The sequence below is a fragment of the Anguilla rostrata genome, chromosome 4, assembly GCF_018555375.3.
Source record: "Anguilla rostrata isolate EN2019 chromosome 4, ASM1855537v3, whole genome shotgun sequence".
NCBI lineage: Eukaryota > Metazoa > Chordata > Actinopteri > Anguilliformes > Anguillidae > Anguilla > Anguilla rostrata.
Genome location: NC_057936.1, coordinates 40,620,869 through 40,637,266, shown reverse-complemented (window position 1 = coordinate 40,637,266; position 16,398 = coordinate 40,620,869). Strand labels below are relative to the sequence as shown.

Genomic DNA, 16,398 nt, shown 5'->3' with positions numbered 1-16,398 from the left:
ATACAAGTAAACGGGGGAGCTGCGGTTTTTCTGGATAAAAAGCACTATAACGTTTACATTTCTCAGCCGATTTCAAAGAGTCTTTTTTATATTCAAGGGTTTATGATGTACGTGGAGTACAAAAGTTTTATCTCCAGTTACTTAGAATCTCGATAGTTAGGCTATAATCGCTGCTGGACGCTCAATAGAGTAGTGTGTATCAACGTTAGGTTTACATTAACTGAATTACTTACTTGTTGGAAAATAATTCATTGTCATAAGGAATTGCCACAGTTCATTTTAACCTGGCAAGCTGGCTAGAAAGTAATAAATGCATTGCTTGCTAACTTGAGTAGGATTGTAAGCACACAGAGGTATAGGGCTACACTTGAGGGAAACAATCAATTAACCAATCATTGCATTAATTTAGCAAGTATACCCCTGGGTAGAACACCAGATGGAGAGACACTAGGGAGGAGAGAGGGAGATGGGGTTAGTAGAAGAGCTGGGCGTCACAGCCGTGACAGGACCCCCCTCTAGGGACGGCTCCTGACGTCCCACCAGGCCGACCAGGATGGCGATGATGGAAGTCAGTGATCAGTGCTGGGTCCAGCACCGCTCCTCAGGACCGTAGCCCTCCCAGTCGACCAGGTATTGGAGGCCCCTGCCACAACAGCGAACGTCCAGTAGCCTCCTGACAGTGTAAGCATCAGAGCCCTCAATGACGCGGGGAGGGGGCGGGGGTTGGGGGGCAGGAACCAGAGGGCTGGAGGAAACAGGCTTTACACGGGAGACATGGAATGTGGGATGTTAATTTAGCAATTATACCCCTGGGTAGAACACCAGAGGGAGAGACACTAGGGAGTAGAAGAGCTGGGCGTCACAGCCGTGACACAAACACCAAAATAACGATTAGCCGTGTGGCTAATCTGAATGCTAACCACTGAGGCACGGAAAAATGATCTACCCTGCACAGAAACCGTGACAGTTGCATTCTAAAACATGTCACCTGAAATTTTTAACGCAATGCAAGTGTGAGCTGCAGTTTCAAGCGTCGCAGCGAGGGACATTATAGCAGATATTAAGATGAAGCCGTCTTTGATTTCTGCTTTTTTTCCCACTTATCTTCCACAACTGTCCTGGATCAACCCCTTGAGGACTCGAGTTTATTGCCTCCACATGGACATAATGACCCACGATGAGTATGCGCAACCAGGACGTGTGTTTGCCGTGTGTCGGCCTGGCGTTGTCAAATCTCGCCTGATTTAAGTATTTAGAGGCCGATTCACACTTGGAGAACTTACAAACCTGTGTAATTTTAGCCAAGCCATAGTCATTCATGTTTCTAAATGGGTATTCAGGCCCACCTTGCATACACTTATCTACAGTGTTGGAAGGTGCTTCCTTGGGAAAACTGGAAAACTGACAGTAATTCACAAACTCGGGTTAGGCACATGCCCTTAGGTGGACAAAAATACTGCCACTGGAATTCCACGTCCACTGCATTCCTATCTGACTATTTAAACAGTGATGATACTTTGATTATTAAAAATCGTAATTAAAGTGCTTGTGAAATAGGACGGAGTGTAGCACAGTGGGTAAGGAACTGGGCTTGTAACCGAAAGGTCGCAGGTTCGATTCCCGGGTAAGGACCCTGCCGTTGTACCCTTGAGCAAGGTACTTAACCTGCATTGCTTCAGTATATATCCAGCTGTATAAATGGATACAATGTAAAATGCTATGTAAAAAGTTGTGTGCTCTGGATAAGAGCGTCTGCTAAATGCCTGTAATGTAATGTAATGTAATGTAATGAAATCCAGAGGTTTCTGCCTTGTTTGCACACTTGTACAAAAATAATTACAGCAGCACGGCTGAGCATGAACTTAAAAGGTATTTTAATAATCAATTATGCAGGTGACCATACTCATAGCAGGGCGAATGAAGAACTGATTTTAAGGACCCCTAGGCGCTAGTATATACAGGTAATTGGTGTCTATACAGATGCCTAATGCAATGGTAAGTAATTCAGTATGTCATCACATATGAATATTACAGTTTCTGTCCACCTGCAGAAGCTGTCCCTACTATGAATGTGGCCCTACTATGTCAAAAATATCCAGGTTATGTATTGACAGTCAATATTTTATTTCTATTTGACCATCATGATGAAAGTGCAAAGAAGCAAATGGATCATTAAAAAATTGAAGCTGCAAGACACCTTAGAAAAGGCATTTACCTCTCTTTGTTTTATATTTTGAATGCACAGAAGGGTGAAATGGGGTTTAAATTATTGTCAGATGAGCTTTAATATAGAACTGGACAGCTGCATTGTAGAACTGCTTTTCATAAGCACAGCAGGCTGTGAAACTTCTCAATATGACCACAAGCAACTTTATAAAAAACCATATATTCCAATGTAAAAATCCATTCATTATCTATACCCGCTTATCCTGGGCAGGGTCGCGAGGGGTGCTGGAGCCTATCCCGGTGTGCATTCGGTGAGAGGCAGGAATACACCCTGGACAGGCCGTCAATCTATCGCAGGGCACACACACCATTCACTCACACACTCATACCTACCTGTTTGGACTGTGGGAGGAAACCGAAGAACCCGGAGGAAACTCATGCAGACACGGGGAGAACATTCAAACTCCACACAGAAAGGCCCAGGACCATCTTGCTGTGAGGCGACAGTGCTGCTCACTGCACCACCGTGCCACCCCCAATGCAAAAATTTTTTTTGATTACTTAATAAAAACCTCAACAAGGTAGCTGGCTTTTTTTATCCTGCTACATCGATATTAGTGTGTTCATTGCATTTTGATCATAATGCCAACTGCAGTCTGCATGCAAGCTAGCTAATTTGGGAAGCATAGTGACATTTGCATAAAGACCCCTTGACCCTCACCACAGAGAGGGAGTTTCCCCAGTGTCCTGGCTAAATTCCCAACATGACTTTCTCAACCTGCCGCCTAATCCCCCAATTGTTGATAGTGGTCGATTTTGGGTGCATTTAAATGCAAGGGATGTGTGAACAAATAGTGGTGAGTAGCAAGAAAACTTGGTTGATGAGCAATGAACTCTGTAGTTCAGTGGTAACCAACCTTTTCAAGCCCAAGATCACTTTTTATTCCAAAATGTAAGCTGAGATCTACCACTCTGATATCTTCCAATTAAAACCCACTTACCAAGAGAAGACTGTTCACTGTCATATCGATTTTTGCAAATTCTGTTACGACAGGCTCTATGTACGTGCATACATACACACAAAGAAAGACAGTTATCTGTTCAATGCACAATATTCATATTTAGTTTCTCAGTTCAATGAATAATATTCACATTGACAGATACCTTGTCATGTTAGTCCTGTAGTTTCATTTTTACTTTTGGAAGCCAAAATAAACATATCGACGCTGAATGCACCTTAAAGTTACAATCTCGAAGATTTCTGTTTCGTTCTCTTTGGCGGTACCAATGGCGAAAAGCAGTAATTGCAGGTGTGTTTTTGGACCTCACTTCCCAGAGATCCAACCGGATCCAACCAGTGTCGTCTGTGTGACTTCAGTCATTACTATTTACTGAATAAAAAATGGTTATTATAAAAGTAACGTTATGTACACACTCATTCATTGTCTAACATTAGGTTAACTTAAGCTGCCTTTACACTGCCGAGCTGGGTTAGAATTAGTGATGATAAATTTCCACTGTTCGAGAATAAAGCGGAGCTGGGTGTTAAATTAGCAATCAGAACAAGAATAATAAAACAAAACCAAAGAGATTTCATCAAAAAAAGGCAAGGCTGAAGGACCATATGAGGAAGCGTAATAAAATAAATAATAAAAAAAAAAATAATCAGACCTGGCTCTGCTCCACCTATACTCCTGGTTAATGCTCTGTGTACAGACGGCTTTATTCCGATCATTATAATAAACTGATGAACTTGATGGCAATGTAAACAACGGTAACGTTAAGGCCAATTCAGATCAATGATTCGCAACGAGACGAAACGGGTTTAGAATGTTGCAGAGAAAATTGCAGCGGTGTGAACTGGTTAGTCGCAGAGCGTCTGAAGCCGTTGTCTGGGGTCTCAAAAGACCCACCTTGTCAAATCGCCAAGTGCAGTTAGAACGTTTACAATCAGACGTCTTGGAATTTTGCAAGTTGCATCCAGTCTCGTTGCGAATCATTGATCTGAACTGACCTTTAGTTAGCTACATTGCAACTTTGCAACAAGGTAGCATTGCAGACGTTTTGCGAGGTCGGTACCAGTCGGTAGCATTAGCCAGCGTTTTTTTATAATTGTTAGCTGACATTAAATTGTGTTAATTACATTAACTAGCTAGCTAACGCAACGTTACCTGATATGAGAGATGGATACTGTGCGCAACGTTGTCTAAACTAATGTTGTTTTTCTTGACATGGTCCGGTAGCTAGCGTTAGCTGTGCAAATAGCTAGGCTATGTAATTTAGTAACGTTACATTGTCATCAAATGTAATACGAAATCTACATCAACAAATAATATGACCTCTCATGTTACACAAAAACTTTTTAGGGTTCCATAACCCCCCCTTTCTCTGTTATTGTAACGCTAGCAGACACCAGAAAAAACAGTACACCGCTCACACACAAGTGAGTTGAAGAGCGAGCCTGTTGCATTAGCTTCGCCTACCCTCTCTGGCAGACCAACCACTGATGGGTGATGGAAAACGCGTCAATAAATAATGCGCCGCTTGTGATTTTTTCCCGGGAATGTCGCCACAGACACCCAGTTCTTTAATTAGGGGTCCTACGAAGTAGGAACCCTATGTTTTTGTTATTATTATTATTATTATTATTATTATTATTATTTTCCAGGAAATGGTCAAATAACTCAAAAAGTCCTTGACCAAAAATGATATAAATTACCAGGTCGAAACTAGAGACCATGAGTAACTATGCCAGAAAGAATGACCATGATTCGTCCATAGGTGGCGCTATAGTAACCGATTCAAAAAGCAAATTTAAAAATGCTGGCATTTCCTCCCCGTTTGATGAAAATTCATGAAACCAGGGGTACTTGTGTCATTCCTTATGCGGAACAAACATGCCTCAAGAACCCATAAATCCACCATGATGGATTTTTCTGCAGATTGAAAATTTGGCAAAACCTATAAAAAGTTTCTTCTAAAAAACCGTAAGTCCGATTGGTCCGAGGCACGTGTATGGCACATGCTTATAACTTTTTACAACAATAATCTAGGGACTTGAAACGGACAGGGCATGAAGAGGGCACTACCATGTTGTACCATGTCGAAGCAATTGCAGATATCTCAAAAAACAAGGAAATTACAGGCATTTGATTTTTTGGGTGGGAAGCTAATGCTAATGCTAATATAATGCAAATTTCAAGTGCTTATAACATTTTACAACAATAATCTAGGGACTTGAACCAGACTGGGCATGAAGAGGACACTGCCATGTTGTACAATTTCCACGCAGTTGCAGATATCTCAAAAAACACGGAAATTACAGCCATTTGAAATTTTGGCGGGAAGCGAATGCTAACATAACGCTTTAAAGCTCATCTTCTCATGAACGCTTTACCTGATTCCGTCACCATCGCACGTGTACTCTTGGGTATTCTCTCCATCAAGGGTGATAAGGAAAAGTCATTTCGTTAAAAATTGCTTGATTTTTGGCGTGACAAAGTTAGCACTTTATGCTAATTCACATTCATATTTCAAAGTAATGTTTCTCATGAACCGTAAGTTGGACCGTCTCACGCACGGGTATGTAGATCATCCAAAATTTTGAAATCTATGTCACTGGGACTCTTTTCTCAATCGCCTTGTATTTACCCGGACTGGACATGTTCGTAGGGCCCCGCACTGCTGCTTGCAGCTATATTTATTAATTATTATTAATAATAAATATTCAAGACTAGTCATTTCAGTCAATTCCAGATAAATGTGTATTGTGCATCAGGAGAAGGATGACTCCATTTTTGACTCAATTTTCCACTGTATAAACTATCCTGTCCCCAGTGAGCACTATGGAACACATTCAGACATATTAGTTGTTGCATTATATTCTTTGAAGATTAGAACAGGGGCTCCTAAACTTTGCAACTTAAGGCCCCATCAAATGGCTATCATGTTGGAGATTTGATTGAGAATCTACACATGTAAAGTGACAAATTTATTGTGGGGATGTATTAAGTTTGTGAATTCTGTCTGTTTACATGAGGCCAGAAGGTACAGAAGTTAATGTTCTTAAGGGCTGAGAGTCTGTTGTCAGTGTGGTTATTTCTGTAGAAAACCCTGAAAAGTGCCAAACACTCAGTGCTGTATAGGTATGGGGCATGCCACCCTGCCATAACATAACTTGGTGGGATAGCATACCTGCCATCCCAATAAAGACGATTCTAGAAGACATTTCAGGCTGGATACTGTCAACAGAGCAAGCAGGCATAAGTGGCAATCAGTTCAGGTTAGATTTCACACTAATGTCAGGAAGCTTTTTCATGTCGTTTCTTATGCTTGGATTACTGTAGCTTGATTGGTCCTGTAACATTAGGGGCAGAGAATCCTGGGATGTTCAAGACCAGGCTTGAAGGTGTTGCATGCTTGGAAAGCAGCAAAGACAAGCCTAGATGGGTTGAATGGTCTGTTCTTGTCACGAAGCATTATCATGTTCCTATATACACAGTTGGGCAAAATGCTTATATTCCAAACAGAGAGAACATTCTTGTACCCATTACTTCCGGTCAGTAGAATTTAATCAATGCTCCATTGTTAAAGCTCAAGATGCAAGGTAAAACTGAAGTCTGTAATCATTGGTAAACTAATATTTCCCTTAAAGGTGTATTGCTGTAGAGACAAACCTTAATCTTCATATCAATACAAATAGGTTTCCTACGTTTGGAAAATAATAGAATATAATTTTTGCCTTCATTTTAGAATTAATTGACCCAAATATATTAACCAAATCCGAAAGATATAAAAATTCCCTTAGACAATTGAATACACTTAAAATGAATACATGTGCACGGTGTTTCACTGAGGGATGGGGTGGAGGAGTTTGCTGATACGTTATTTACAAAACATCATTCAGATATGCTTATGTGAAACAGGCGCGCACCCGGGGTCTTTTAAGTCCTTTTGGATCCCCGAAGGCACGCCTCTGCTATACTGATTTGTGTCCGCCAGAGGACACTCTTATCCCGGTCTGCAAATGCGCCATTCGATTGTGGAAAATGCCACCAGATGGCGGTTTAGGATTGCTGCTCTTCTGAGAGGCGCGGTTCCGTTCGTGGTCCAATTTCTTTTAAAAAATATTTGTAGTTTGAAAAATTATTTTTGCATTTTGCTTTCGGAAAGTGATTAACGGGACAATAATGGATGCCACACGTAAGTTGACTTCCGATTTCTGGGTTTTCGACCCGTTGACTATCAGTTGGGGTACACAATAAAGATGGAGGGCACAGAGGAAGAGAGAGCGAGAGATACGCACAGGGTGGGGGATGGGAAGGATTGGACTGAGGGGGAGAATGTGCTTTCTTTCCGTTGTTTGCAATGCTGAACAGCTCGATCAGTTATCGCTATATAGGTATTTAAAATAACACGCCCAATGTGACCATGCGATGCACACTTGGTGATTTCCATGCATTGTATTGAAAAGTTGCTAGAATGTGGTCTAGTGCTGACTGTCACAAAATTAGCATTGATAGCTGAGCGACGTGTTCTGTGTGCAAGGCAGACAAACTGCCTAGTTACAGCTAAACCAGACACAAATAAACGATTTGCACAGTGCTGTCTCTGCGCACTCCTTCCAGTTTCTTGCCGGTTTTACAGCGATTGTAGCTGTTTACTTGTAACCAACGAATTTTGGAATAGTGTATAATCAAAGACATGCTGTAAGCATATAGACGGTAGCGCAGAAGTTCATTAATCGTGGACATGGTCATTTTTTCATTTTAAATGATAGGCATTTCAAATCACATTATTTTATTCTGCGGCCAGCCAGCTTGGTGATACAAATCCACCTCCGGAATACTCCTGGTTGCACACCAAAGCACAACGTGACACGTTTATTATTAGCCTGACTTCCTTTCCTTTTTGGACCCAGTCTGCAGTTTGGAGATGTGGAGAATTCTGAGCGTAAAACTGTGGAAATGAAATTTCTGCAGAATGAGCGCGGAGCGGAAGCAATACCGTTTGCGCAGCTGCGCGGGTCACACTCAGTCGTACTCCAGACACTGGTTACCGTGTGCATTAAGCAAGAACAGGAACACTTATCAGTCACAGCCCAAGGTGACAGATGTGTCGCTGTCCGTGTCAACCTTAACCTTAAACCTATGTACAGTAATTGGCATTCCTATCAAATGGGTTTGCGCAGCAACATAGACAGCTGTTCCCAGCCTAGTGCGCAAAAGCCAGAATCTAGACGTCTGGAAGGTTGGAAATCTAGGTTAACAGATGTTTTCCCTACACGGACTTGGTTAGCCGGTAAAACCCAGCTAGATTTGGTTTAATAGTGAAAGTTTTCTTGCTTTCTGGGACATAGTCAGGCTATATCCAGGTAAACCTGAGCTAACCTAGTCCATTTATATCAAAACATCTTTCAACTTAAATTTCCATCCCTCTAGACATCTAGATTTGTTCTTTTGCTGACTGGCAGTCCTCTTCTTCAGAAGTTTGTATGACATGTAGTTTAAAATCCAAGTGTACTTTTTAAAGGTAGTAGCTAGTTACAGAAATGACTAGCACCTCGAATGTCAGTGTTTAGGATTGTATTTTTTTATTTTTGCTTCCACCTCTGTTCTCAGCAACTCAGTTAACCCAGGTGGTTAATTATTTCAGCTAGATAAGCCAGGGGTGATAATGTACAATAAAAATAGTAGACACACAGAACCTTCAGGGATGTATTTTGATATCCCTGGTGTATTGTTTTTCATATTCGAAAAGCAACCAGTGAGGTATTCATTAGAGGATAGCATTATAGTACAACTGTTCGGAAACTGATAATGTATCTCAGAGCGTTCGGACGTGATTCCCAGCTGGGGCACTGTTGTATCCTCAGGAGTATTTTAATAATGTATAGCTCACATTGCCAGTAATCACATTGTTTATAAATGTTTGAGCACAAACAAGGCGGGTGGGAGCAGTTTCATTGTTCTCTTGAGTTTCAAACCCATTGCACATGGTCTTCTCCATAATCCCTTTTTCTGATGTCTCCTCTTTAAATGAAAAATAACACCTTCTACAACACACTTCATATGGCTGTTTCCATCTTTTTGATCACTACCTGTATCTGTTGTACACACACACTTCTTATAGTTAAAGTTAAAGTCTAATATCAGCTTTGAATGTGCAGAGGCACATATTAAAATGTAAAATTTTAAATGTTTATATTTTAAACAAATGACAATATCTGAATTCAATTACAGAGAAAAAAACTGTGGAATACATTTTCCATTAACTAGGCTGTGTCACCAGAATGGCTGTCAAAGCAAAGGGCTAAATGTTACACCTACTTGAACAGACAACCTCAAAGTGTTATTGGCCAACCAACTCCACACAAGCACTACCTGTTAGCCTTACCGTTCAGACAAGTGTTTCAATCATGCCATGCATAGGTTGGTTCCTATGAGCTGCTGCTGAAGTCACTTAATTGGGTCCCTACAGCTTATACCCAACATGGCATCGAATCTGCCAGCATCTGGCATTCTGGTGGAGAGATGCCACCCTTTTTTCACAAGTCAATCAACTCATGCCTTGTTGATGGAGGTGGAAAATGCTGTCTTGTACCTCCTTTCAGAATCTCCTTAAATGCTGTAATTGGTTCAGATCTGGTGACAAAGAAAGCCATGCCATATAGATAACTCATGGCCTGCTCATTAAACCATAGGGTGACTGCAAATGATCTGTGGATGGGGGCATAGTCCTGGAAAAAAGAAACCTCTCCTGGCAGGAAAGAAATGCAAGATGAACATGATCGCTCTGAATCATTAAGAAGAGATTAGCATCAGGTGATGAATCACTCAAACCACCCCAGGAAAATGTGCCGTAAACCACTGCGGAACCACGGGACTCTTCACTGTTGCAACCAGAAATTTGAGTTGTTAAGGGATGATTCCACTGACTATATCACATTTCTCCTCTGCCTGTGCTCTTTGCACCACTGTTCTAATAAACGTGCACTGTCAGGTGTAGTGAGTAGTTTGTGCACTGTGGCCTGACTATGCTGTAGTTTTCCATAGAGTTCTCAATTAACAGTTATCTGCCTGCTCACGCCCCCCAGCTTGAAATGCAGTCAGTTCACTAAAAGTTTCTGTCCTGTTTAGCTGTGCACCTCAACGCTAATGCACAGGCATCATAATCCAAGAGAACCACCCGATGCCCTTTGTTCATGTCTAAGGCTCTTTTTCATGTGTACTGATGACATGGTAAAAGTAGGAATTTCTTTAGCAGGCATGATTCAATATCAATACAGTTTTGTTTAAATTGTGCACATTTTTTTGTTGCTATTTTGTATGCTTTTCCCCTTTTCTCCTCAATTTGGAATGCCCAGTCATACTGAGGCCGCAACGCTCTTTGCGACCTCTGTTGCTGATTCAGGAGAACACAGAGCATACACTCTCTTCTGAGGCATGTGATGCCGGTCCCTGTTATCACTCCCTGTTATCACAGTGCAGTCAGCAAGTTGGGCTCACGCAGATATTAGTCAAAGGAGATGCTTTATGTGCAGCTCAACAGGTAAACTTTGATGGGCGGGGGTCACTGGCCAGTGTTCAGGAGCAGCGGTCTCAGCTGACTGACACCCTCCCATCCCTTAGCGATGCCACAGCTAATCGCATCAGTCTGCAGGGCTGCTGGCCACAGTTGGCGCTGGCTCTGTGCACATCAATACCAGACTGCGGGGCCCATCCACACGCTAGTGTCTTACCAGGATGAGCCACCCGGAAGCCCAAAAAAAAGTTATCTGAAATTAGTTCATTGTACAGTGGAACCAATTCTAGTTTAAAATGGTTGTGTTTGTTCATAGTGCACACAACCAAGCACTTCCCCAGTTTCTACTTTTTTCATGCAATTACCTCGTTATTACTAACCTTTTATTACGTCAATGAAAGGAAGGGAGGGTGGGGACAATACGCATGATTTCGTATGGTTTGTTATGTATGTGGACATGCATAAAGTCTGTGAAATAACTTTTGGAGCGTGTGATTGTACACAGATCCCAGTTGCACAGTGAGAAATCTGTTTGCTCAGATTTCAGGCGGAGAGCCATAAATTTTCTGCACCCACAGTGCTAATGATCCATTGGCATCATTGGGCCTAGAAGCCTGTAGTCTATACACTCCTCAAGGAGGTACCCAAAATATCCATACAAGTCAGATATCATAAGAAGTAATATATATTACTCCCCACAAACCCATACATGTGGTTTCGCAACTAGTTTTTGGAGGAATTTTTAAGTTGTGTGAGAATGACAAACCGACTCAACAAAGTTTAGCATGCATCCCCTCACACTAGGGGGAGAAAGGGATTCCCCAGTATGATTAAAGAGAACTGCTGATGAGGTAGAAAGCATTCAGAAATTAGACAGTCAATGCTTTGTTGTTGTTTTTTGTTTGTCTGCTCTTAGACTTTGTATTTGTGTCAGAGTGACTGTAATAGGTAAAGTGAAGACACAAAGCTTTGCCTATGTATATGGTCTGTGAGTAATGCCAAGCTTATGCAAGCTCCCCCAGTCTCATAATTATTTCTATGGCTCAAGAGGTGGTCATATGACCCTGCATTTGTCCTTTTGAAATATGTCCTTTTGAAAATACACTGCATGGCCAAAAGTATGTTGATATCCAACATCTCATACAAAATTTTGGGCATTAATATGGAGTTGGTCCACACATCGCAGCAACTTCCACTCTTCTGGGAAGGTTTTATACTAGACGTTGTAGCATTGCTGCCGGGATTTGCTTCCTTTCAGCCAGAAGAGCATTAGTGAGATTGGGCACTGATTGGGCAATTAGGCCTGGCTTGCTGTTGGCTTTCCAGTTGATCTCAAAGGTTGATGGGGTTGAGGTCAGGGCTCTGTGCAGGCCAGTCAAGTTCTTCCACACCGTTCTTGACAAAACCATTTCTATATGGACCTTGCTGTGTGCCCGGGAGCATTGCATTGCTGAAACAGAAAAGGGCCTTCCCCAAACTGTTGTGAGATTTGCCTTCACTGGAACTAAGTGGCCTAGCTCAAACCATGAAAAACAGCCCCAGACCAAGGGGTATCCAGATAATTTTGGTCAGATGGTGCAACTACCTGAAAAACCATTTGTGCTTTTCATTATCATCTATATGGCCATGGTGATCTCTGGATGAGAAAAAAATAGCTCGTCCCTGCTTGTGGAAATTATTCTCTTGAGCTTTTTATGACTTAATATTCATTTTAGCCATGTCCCTGCTGCTTATAGCTACATCATCTTAACAGGAGAACATCCGTGAAAGAAATTGTTGAGTTGTTTATTTCAAAGCTTATTGCAAAATTACAGTTTGAAATAGTAATTAGCTTTGCTATATAGCTATATTTAGAATGTTGATAAACAACTGTTTATTCAGAGAAGGATTAGGGCTTCTTCAATGCACTTTAGCTACAAATCAGCCCTTGCTAGCTAACGTAAGTATAAACTGAAATGCATAGTATATAAATATATCTTGAAACAAACAGCCATCCAAAATAATTTGAAAATAATGACTGTCATAGCAAGGATAACAAGAGAGATTATGAATATATAATATATGTATATATATTATATAATTAATATAGTACAGTGTAAATACTGTGTATCCACATACTACAGCCATATAGCTATCCACATTCAATCTAAACTAACAGGTACCTGCCATGTTAGGTTTAAATAAATTATAGGAGGACAGCAATGGCCTAATATACAGCCATCCAATCTGAACACTTACCAGTTCCTGCTATATTTTTGTTTTATGGTGTAAGTATGTAGTTTGGTTTAAACTGTTGTACAGCTGTATGCTTCTTTCTTTTATGATTGTTGATTGAATGAACTGGATAAGTGCTTTAACATTTCTTTTTTGGCTTTTATGCCCTCGTGTCAAATTTGATTTTGGCCTTACTGCCTTCTGATTTGGCCTTCGTGCCCAATGATATTTTGGCCTTGCAAAAGCCAAAATACCAAAATTTGAGGCTTGGGTTTCAGCTCTCTCAAACAAGACTGTGCCAGCTGTTTCCTGTAAAGGCTTGCGTGGATCAAGTGATTAACTGCGGAGGTGCAAGCGTGGAAAAACCTACAGGTGCTGCCCCCCTGAGGACCATTGATAAGTAGCCATGTTGGGAGGCACATTTTATTTGGATTCCTTTTTGCTTTGCAGTCAAGGAATTTACCTTTGGTGTAGTAACTGCTTTGACTGCTGTATCTTTCTGGCCTGGGGGTTTCAATGGACATAATATGTTGAGCTAATCTGGAGCATTGATTTTATGCTGCCAACATTTAGGGTGATTTTTTAAAAATGGCCTTGAGTGCAGCACAGACTCTAATTGAGCAATAAATTGCTCTTAATTTGTAAGCTTTTATTTCCTGAGCGTGACTGAGCATCAACTGGCAATGTGGCTGGGTGAATAGTGGGAATTACACACAGCACATTGACTGGGATTTATATGGCTCTCTTTTGACTGTTAAAAAGTGTTTTGGAGTCATCTGAGTCTGTAACATTGTGTCAATCAAATTGCCTTGCCTTTTGAGAATTCCAGGGAATCATAGAGTATTGATCCCATTGGGTCTTAAAGTGACAGGACAGTTTATAGAGTAAAGGGTGTTGAAAAGGCAGTGTTGTTTTGAATAAAATAAAATGAAAAACAGAAGTGAATAAAAATTGTGTAAAATAAATAAAAATAAAAAATACAATATTGCATCATGGTGAATACAGGATCCACCCTATTGTAGCCAGCTGGGCTGTTGGCTTGGCTAAATTGAACACTAGAAGAATGCACTCAGTAGAGTGCAGATCTCCGCCAGGCGTGTCTGTCCGTTTGGAAGCAGTTGTTGATCACTTGCGGCCCCTGGCGGCCGGTTAGGAGTGAGGAGTTAGCACTCAATCTATTTCAATGGACAATGATGGAAATTAATTAATTTAATAATAATAATTAATTAATAAAATACTTGTCGTTGACCGATTTGCAAAATATTAGAGAATTCAAGTCCATGGCCTGCTGTCAGCATGCACACCAAACATTAGGCTGATCGGCCCAGTAGTATGTGAGATTAACTGTGGACAGATACACACACGCACAAACACACATGCAACCAAAGGCATGATCCCCTCCAGGCTCATGCCTGGCGGAGATAATAACGGAAAAGAACCCATGTTAGAACAGAATTTTTATTCCTCATTTCAACCGGACAACTGAGGTGTATTTCCATAGTAATGATTGTCAAACGAAAAGTGGTTTGCATAGTTTGTTCACTACAATAGCTGCTTTGTAATTTAAGTGAAGAATCTGTTTAGTTAGTGCAAGGGTTTCCTTTCATGGGCTCGTTGCATCTATTTATGTGGACCGGTTTTTATGCGATTAAGCATAGCTCCAGTGCAGCTCTGTGAAAATGCTTGGATATTTGGATGTAACCAGTTTGTCCCATGTGTTCTTATTAAAATGTACAGGTGGGACATATTTCTCTCTGGGTGGGACATTTTGTAATTCATTCATGCATTCATTCCTATTTCAAATAATGCAAATGTGACTTCCCCATTATTTTTTGTCACACAACATTTATAAAGGCATTGCTCCCTATTGTTTTTAATTTCAGATATTTTGTATTTCGTTATATCTTTTTGCTCTTGTTTTTTTCAGGAGGATTTGTGTCAGCTGTGAGATTGTGATTAGATGGCCATGTTTCTCTGCAGGTTATGAGTCAGCTGTGAGATTGTGATTAGATGGCTTTATTTATCTGTCGGTTATGAGTCAGCTGTGAGATTGCGATTAGATGGCTGTATTTATCTGTAGGTTATGAGTCAGCTGTGAGATTGCGATTAGATGATTGTGTTTATCTGTTGGTTATGAGTCAGGGGTGAGATTGCGATTAGATGGCTCTGTGAGTTATGAGTCAGCTGTGAGATTGTGTTTAGATGGCTGTGTTGCTCTGTAGGTTATGAGTCAGCTGTGAGATGTCACTCATACTCCTGTGTGTAATTCATATGCAGGTTGGAAATGAACTGTGCTATGAAACCTTAGATAGGAAGCAGAGGGTGAATTAACCAGGTGACAGACTGACTAAATGAGACCGTTTTATATGATGCGTAAGAACAGCTTGTTTGCTCCTTTATTCTCTCTTCCTGTCATTCTGACTCCCTACTGTTCATCCCTATTCACCTATCCTCCTTTCGTCCTTTCCTGATTTTCTCTCCTCTTCATCCCTCGCTCTTTCCTCACTCCACTTCTTGCACCTTGTTCTCTCTCTCCTTTGACTTCATCCTCATCTCTCTGTACTCTTCTCTCCTTGCTCTTCCCCCCACCTCTCATTTTCCCCTCTCTTCTTTTTTTGTAAAAATGAAGAAATAAATGCCCTTGAATTATGGCCTCCCTCTGGAGTCCCTCCTCTAAGTCCGGTCCTGTCTTCCTTCCGAAGAGGAGTGATTAAACATCCGTGTCGAAGGCTCAGTTCGGCGGTGATGAGGTTTAATGACAGAGCAGGCAGGCCAGCGGACACAGTCCAGCAAACTGATTTACACCCCCAGCTGCTACGGAGCTCCTCTCATTTATACTCTTGACGGCTTAATTTATGCATTTTCTGCTTAATCATTCACTCTCTCTCTTGCTCACTCACTCTCTCTCTCCCTCTCTCTCTGACACACACACACACACACACACGCACACACAAACACACACACTTCTGTCATGCCTAGAAGTGAACCTGTAAATTTTGATCTCTCTCTTCCTCCTTTGCCCTTGATCTCACCGCTGCTGATAACCCCCTCACCCTGCTTGAGTCTTACTCCTTCTCATTCTTCCTTTTTGCACCTTCTGCACTCCCTCTGTTCTCTCCCTGCAGAAATAATTCGCATCTTGAATGGAAGTCATGAAGTATGGCAGCGTACGTGTCTGCATGCAGACCTGGTTTTCAGTCAATCATTAATTCACCATCCAGGTCCTCCTCTTTTGGAAAGCAACACAAAATTTAAAAAGTGTATACATTTACAAATTGCGTAGCTCATAATATACTAATTTGAGGTGAGGTTCTCGGCACTCTTTGTCGACTGTTACATTCCTTCATGCAATTCAGCGGATTCTACAGAATTTAACATTTTACTGCAGTGTCTGAGATTCCCCATAAACTTGAAAGCAGACAAAACTAGAAAAATTTTAATTTACATGCAGTATCATTCACAACCACATTGTACCAATAAATGCATGGACCATTT

At 41.2% G+C, this 16,398-nt stretch overlaps 1 protein-coding gene and 1 long non-coding RNA gene across 3 annotated transcripts in view; both read left to right on the top strand.

The window, feature by feature from the left end:
• Positions 1-16,398, top strand: part of LOC135253406 (uncharacterized) — a 217,237-nt gene that overhangs the window by 79,383 nt on the left and 121,456 nt on the right. The gene's annotated exons all lie outside the window — the stretch shown is intronic.
• Positions 7,195-16,398, top strand: part of LOC135253401 (cohesin subunit SA-1-like) — a 64,938-nt gene continuing 55,734 nt past the window's right edge. For both annotated transcript variants that reach the window (XM_064332662.1, XM_064332663.1), the window contains exon 1: positions 7,195-7,368. The gene's annotated coding sequence lies outside the window, so the exon portion shown is untranslated. The remainder of the gene's footprint in view (positions 7,369-16,398) is intronic.